The following is a 7,164-nucleotide window of genomic DNA, read 5'->3' on the forward strand; positions in this document are numbered from 1 at the left end:
CCTCGGGTCAGATAAAGCTGCCACGCAAAGTTTGAGCACCAACGGAAGACATTTGGGGGTGCCGGTGTGCCACAAACCAAAGATTCGCGAAACTCGGATTATCGTGAAAAATGTGTTAAAGCTCGTTATTTGAGGCTGAAATCGAACACGTTGATTCCTGAAATGAGCTCGGACGCATGATTGAAAAACAGGGAGAAATAGAAACAGGGTCCGATACGACCTTCCGAACGGTTGAAATTGAAGTGTATAATACACGGTTTTTCGGGATTCCGGGGTCCCGGAACAAAATTCTCCGGAAATCACATTGAAATTTCTTCGGGTCAGATAAAGCTGCCACGCAAAGTTTGAGCACCAACGGAAGACATATGGGGGTACCGGTGTACCACAAACCAGCATTCGCCGAAACTCGGATTATCGTGAAAAATGTGTTAATGCTCGTTATTTGAGGCTGAAATCGAACGTGTTGATTCCTGAAATCAAACAGGTTGATTCCTGAAATGAGCTCAGATGCGTGATTGAAAAACAGGGAGAAAAGAAACAGGGTCCGGTACGACCTTCCGAACGACTGAAATTGAAGTGTATAATACACGGTTTTTCGGGATTCCGGGGTCTCGGAACAAAATTCTCCGGAAATCACATAGAAAGTTCCTCAGGTCAGATAAAGCGGCCACGCAAAGTTTGAGCACCAACGGAAGACATTAGGTGGTGCCGGTGTGCCACAAACCAGCATTCGCCGAAACTCGGATTATCGTAAAAAATGTTTTAAAGCTCGTTATTTGAGCTGAAATGAAATCGAAACAGAGGTTGATTCTGAAATGAGCTCGGACGCGTGATTGAAAAACAGGGAGAAAAAGAAACAGTGTCCGATACGACCTTCCGAACGGCTGAAATTGAAGTGTATAATACGGGGTTTTTCGGGATTCGGGGTCCGGAACAAAATTCTCCGGAAATCACATTGAAAGTTCCTCGGGCCAGATAAAGCTGCCACGCAAATTTTGAGCACCAACGGAAGACATTTCTGGGTGCCGGTGTGCCACAAACCAGCATTCGTCGAAACTCGGATTATCGTGAAAAATGTGTTAAAGCTCGTTATTTGAGGCTGAAATCGAACAGATTGATTCCTGAAATCAAACAGGTTGATTCTTGAAATGAGCTTGGACGCGTGATTGAAAAACAGGGATAAAAAGAAACATGTTCCGGTACGACCTTCAACGGCTGAAATTGAAGAGTATAATACACGGTTTTTCGGGATTCCGGGGTCCCGGAACAAAATTCTCCGGAAATCACATAGAAAGTTCCTCGGGTCAGATAAAGCGGCCACGTAAAGTTTGAGCACCAACGGAAGACATTTGTGGGTGCCGGTGTGCCACAAACCAGCATTCGCCGAAACTCGGATTATCGTGAAAAATGTGTTAAAGCTCGTTATTTGAGGCTGAAATCGAACAGATTGATTCCTGAAATCGAACAGGTTGATTCTTGAAATGAGCTTGGATGCGTGATTGAAAAACAGGGAGAAAAAGAAACATGGTCCGGTACGACCTTCCGAACGGGTGAAATTGAAGTGTATAATACACGGTTTTTCGGGATTCCGGGGTCCCGGAACAAAATTCTCCGGAAATCACATTGAAAGTTCCTCGGGCCAGATAAAGCTGCCACGCAAATTTTGAGCACCAACGGAAGACATTTCTGGGTGCCGGTGTGCCACAAACCAAAGATTCATTAAAAATCGGATTATCGTGAAAAATGTGTTAAAGCTCGTTATTTGAGGTCGAAATCGAAGCAGATTGATTCCTGAAATCAAACAGGTTGATTCTTGAAATGAGCTTGGACGCGTGATTGAAAAACAGGGAGAAAAAGAAACATGGTCCGGTACGACTTTCTGAACGGCTAAAATTGAAGTGTATAATACACGGTTTTTCGGGATACCGGGGTCCCTGAACAAAATTCTCCGGAAATACATAGAAAGTTCCTCGGGTCAGATAAAGCGGCCACGCAAAGTTTGAGCACCAACGGAAGACATTTGGGGGTGCCGGTGTGCCATAAACCAGCATTCGCCGAAACTCGGATTATCGTGAAAAATGTGTTAAAGCTTGTTATTTGAGGCTGAAATCGAACAGATTGATTCCTGAAATCAAACAGGTTGATTCTTGAAATGAGCTTGGACGCGTGATTGAAAAACAGGGAGAACAAGAAACAGGGTCTGATACGACCTTCCGAACGGTTGAAATTGAAGTGTATAATACACGGTTTTTCGGGATTCCGGGGTCCCGGAACAAAATTCTCCGGAAATCACATTGAAAGTTCCTCGGGTCAGATAAAGCTGCCACGCAAAGTTTGAGCACCAACGGAAGACATTTGGGGGTGCCGGTGTGCCAAAAACCAGCATTCGCCGAAACTCGGATTATCGTGAAAAATGTGTTATAGCTCGTTATTTGAGGCTGAAATCGAACAGGTTGATTCCTGAAATCAAACAGGTTGATTCCTAAAATGAGCTCGGACGCGTGATTGAAAAACAGGGAGAAAAAGAAACAGGGTCTGGTACGACCTTCCGAACGGCTGAAATTAAAATGTATAATACACGGTTTATCGGGATTCCGGGGTTCCGAAACAAAATTCTCCGGAAATCACATAGAAAGTTTCTCGGGTCAGATAAAGCGGCCACGCAAAGTTTGAGCACCAACGGAAGACATTTGGGAGTGCCGGTGTGCCACAAACCAGCATTCGCCGAAACTCGGATTATCGTGAAAAATGTTTTAAAGCTCGTTATTTGAGGCTGAAATCGAACAGATTGATTCCTGAAATCGAACAGGTTGATTCTTGAAATGAGCTTGGACGCGTAATTGAAAAACAGGGAGAAAAAGAAACATGGTCCGGTACGACCTTCCGAACGGATAAAATTGAAGTGTATAATACACGGTTTTTCGGGATTCTGGGGTCCCTTTACAAAATTCTCCGGAAATCACATAGAAAGTTCCTCGGGTCAGATAAAGCGGCCATGCAAAGTTTGAGCACCAACGGAAGACATTTGGGGGTGCCGGTGTGCCACAAACCAGCATTCGCCGAAACTCGGATTATCGTGAAAAATGTGTTAAAGCTCGTTATTTGAGGCTGAAATCGAACAGGTTGATTCCTGAAATCGAACAGGTTGATTCTTGAAATGAGCTTGGATGCGTGATTGAAAAACAGGGAGAAAAAGAAACATGGTCCGGTACGACCTTCCGAACGGCTGAAATTGAAGTGTATAATACACGGTTTTTCGGGATTCCGGGGTCCCGGAACAAAATTCTCCGGAAATCACATTGAAATTTCCGGGTCGATAAAGCCGCCACGCAAAGTTTGAGCACCAACGGAAGACATATGGGGTGCGGTGTACCACAAACCAAAGATTCGCAAAACTCGGATTATCGTGAAAAATGTGTTAAAGCTCGTTATTTGAGGCTGAAATCGAACAGATTGATTCCTGAAATCGAACAGGTTGATTCTTGAAATGAGCTTGGATGCGTGATTGAAAAACAGGGAGAAAAAGAAACATGGTCCGGTACGACCTTCCGAACGGCTGAAATTGAAGTGTATAATACACGGCTTTTCGGGATTCCGGGGTCCCGGAACAAAATTCTCCGGAAATCACATTGAAATTTCTGCGGGTCAGATAAAGCTGCCACGCAAAGTTTGAGCACCAACGGAAGACATATGGGGGTGCCGGTGTACCACAAACCAGCATTCGCCGAAACTCGGATTATCGTGAAAAATGTGTTAAAGCTCGTTATTTGAGGCTGAAATCGAACAGATTGATTCCTGAAATCAAATAGGTTGATTCTTGAAATGAGCTTGGACGCGTGATTGAAAAACAGGGAGAAAAAGAAACAGGGTCCGATACGACCTTCCGAACGGTTGAAATTGAAGTGTATAATACACGGTTTTTCGGGATTCCGGGGTCCCGGAACAAAATTCTCCGGAAATCACATTGAAAGTTCCTCGGGTCAGATAAAGCTGCCACGCAAAGTTTGAGCACCAACGGAAGACATTTGGGGTGCCGGTGTGCCACAAACCAGCATTCGCCGAAACTCGGATTATCGTGAAAAATGTGTTAAAGCTCGTTATTTGAGGCTGAAATCGAACAGGTTGATTCTTGAAATGAGCTTGGACGCGTGATTGAAAAACAGGGAGAAAAAGAAACAAGGTCCGGTACGACCTTCTGAACGGCTAAAATTGAAGTGTATAATACACGGTTTTTCGGGATTCCGGGGTCCCTGAACAAAATTCTCCGGAAATCACATAGAAAGTTCCTCGGGTCAGATAAAGCGGCCACGCAAAGTTTTTGCATCAACGGAAGACATATGGGGGTGCCGGTGTGCCACAAACCAGCATTCGCCGAAACTCGGATTATCGTGAAAAATGTGTTAAAGCTCGTTATTTGAGGCTGAAATCGAACAGATTGATTCCTGAAATCGAACAGGTTGATTCTTGAAATGAGCTTGGACGCGTGATTGAAAAACAGGGAGAAAAAGAAACATGGTCCGGTACGACCTTCCGAACGGCTGAAATTGAAGTGTATAATACATGGTTTTTCGGGATTCCGGGGTCCCGGAACAAAATTCTCCGGAAATTACATTGAAAGGTCCTCGGCTCAGATAAAGCGCCACGCAAAGTTTGAGCACCAACGGAAGACATTTGGGGTGCGGTGTGCCACAAACCAAGATTCGCCGAAACTCGGATTATCGTGAAAAATGTGTTAAAGATCGTTATTTGAGGCCGAAATCGAAAGCATTGATTCCGAAATCGAAAAGGTTGATTCTTGAAATGAGCTTGGATGCGTGATGGAAAACAGGAGAAAAAGAAACATGGTCGATGCACGACCTTCCGAACTACTGAAATTGAAGTGTATAATACACGGTTTTTCGGGATTAGGGGTCCGGAACAAAATTCTCCGGAAATTACATTGAAAGGTCCTCGGGTCAGATAAAGCTGCCACGCAAAGTTTGAGCACCAACGGAAGACATTTGGGGGTGCGGTGTGCCACAAACCAAAGATTCCGAAACTCGGATTATCGTGAAAAATGTGTTAAAGATCGTTATTTGAAATTTGAAATCGAACAGATTGATTCCTGAAATCGAACAGGTTGATTCTTGTAATGAGCTTGGACGCGTGATTGAAAAACAGGGAGAAAAAGAAACACGGTCCGGTACGACCTTCCGAACGAGTGAAATTGAAGTGTATAATACACGGTTTTTCGGGATTCCGGGGTCCCGGAACAAAATTCTCCGGAAATCACATAGAAAGTTCCTCGGGTCAGATAAAGCAGTCACGCAAAGTTTGAGCACCAACGGAAGACATTTGGGGGTGCCGGTGTGCCACAAACCAGCATTCGCCGAAACTCGGATTATCGTGAAAAATGTGTTAAAGCTCATTATTTGAGGCTGAAATCGAACCGAATTAATCCGAAAAATCAAACAGGTTGATTCTTGAAATGAGCTTGGACGCGTGATTGAAAAACAGGGAGAAAAATAAACACGGTCCGGTACGACCTTCCGAACGGCTGAAATTGAAGTGTATAATACACGGTTTTTCGGGATTCCGGGGTCCCGGAACAAAATTTTCCGGAAATCACATAGAAAGTTCCTCGGGTCAGATAAAGCGGCCACGAAAAGTTTGAGCACCAACGGAAGACATTTGTGGGTGCCGGTGTGCCACAAACCAACATTCGCCGAAACTCGGATTATCGTGAAAAATGTGTTAAAGCTCGTTATTTGAGGTTGAAATCGAACAGATTGATTCCTGAAATCGAACAGGTTGATTCCTGACATGAGCTCGGACGCGTGATTGAAAAACAGGGAGAAAAAGTAACAGGGTCCGATACGACCTTCCGAACGGTTGAAATTGAAGTGTATAATACACGGTTTTTCGGGATTCCTGGGTCCCGAAACAAAATTCTCCGAAAATCACATTGAAAGTTCCTCGGGTCAGATAAAGCTGCCATGCAAAGTTTGAGCACCAACGGAAGATATTTGGGGGTGCCGGTGTGCCACAAACCAGCATTCGCCGAAACTCGGATTATCGTGAAAAATGTGTTAAAGCTCGTTATTTGAGGCTGAAATCGAACAGATTGATTCCTGAAATCGAACAGGTTGATTCTTGAAATGAGCTTGGACGCGTGATGGAAAAACAGGGAGAAAAAGAAACATGGTCCGGTACGACCTTCCGAACGGCTGAAATTGAAGTGTATAATACATGGTTTTTCGGGATTCCGGGGTCCCGGAACAAAATTCTCCGGAAATTACATTGAAAGGTCCTCGGGTCAGATAAATCTGCCACGCAAAGTTTGAGCACCAACGGAAGACATTTGGGGGTGCCGGTGTGCCACAAACCAGCATTCGCCGAAACTCGGATTATCGTGAAAAATGTGTTAAAGATCGTTATTTGAGGCTGAAATCGAACAGATTGATTCCTGAAATCGAACAGGTTGATTCTTGAAATGAGCTTGGACGCGTGATTGAAAAACAGGGAGAAAAAGAAACACGGTCCGGTACGACCTTCCGAACGAGTGAAATTGAAGTGTATAATACACGGTTTTTCGGGATTCCGGGGTCCCGGAACAAAATTCTCCGGAAATCACATTGAAAGTTCCTCGGGTCAGATAAAGCTGCCACGCAAAGTTTGAGCACCAACGGAAGACATATGGGGGTGCCGATGTGCCACAAACCAGCATTCGCCGAAACTCGGATTATCGTGAAAAATGTGTTAAAGCTCGTTATTTGAGGCTGAAATCGAACAGGTTGATTCCTGAAATCAAACAGGTTGATTCCTGAAATGAGCTCGGACGCGTGATTGAAAAACAGGGAGAAAAAGAAACAGGGTCCGGTACGACCTTCCGAACGGCTGAAATTGAAGTGTATAATACACGGTTTTTCGGGATTCCGGGGTCCCGGAACAAAATTCTTCGGAAATCACATAGAAAGTTCCTCGGGTCAGATAAAGCGGCCACGCAAAGTTTGATCATCAACGGAAGACATTTGGGGGTGCCGGTGTGCCACAAACCAGCATTCGCCGAAACTCGGATTATCGTGAAAAATGTTTTAAAGCTCGATATTTGAGCCTGAAATCGAACTGATTGATTCCTGAAATCAAACAGGTTGATTCCTGAAATGAGCTCGGACGCGTGATTGA

The sequence above is a fragment of the Silene latifolia genome, chromosome X, assembly GCF_048544455.1.
Source record: "Silene latifolia isolate original U9 population chromosome X, ASM4854445v1, whole genome shotgun sequence".
NCBI lineage: Eukaryota > Viridiplantae > Streptophyta > Magnoliopsida > Caryophyllales > Caryophyllaceae > Silene > Silene latifolia.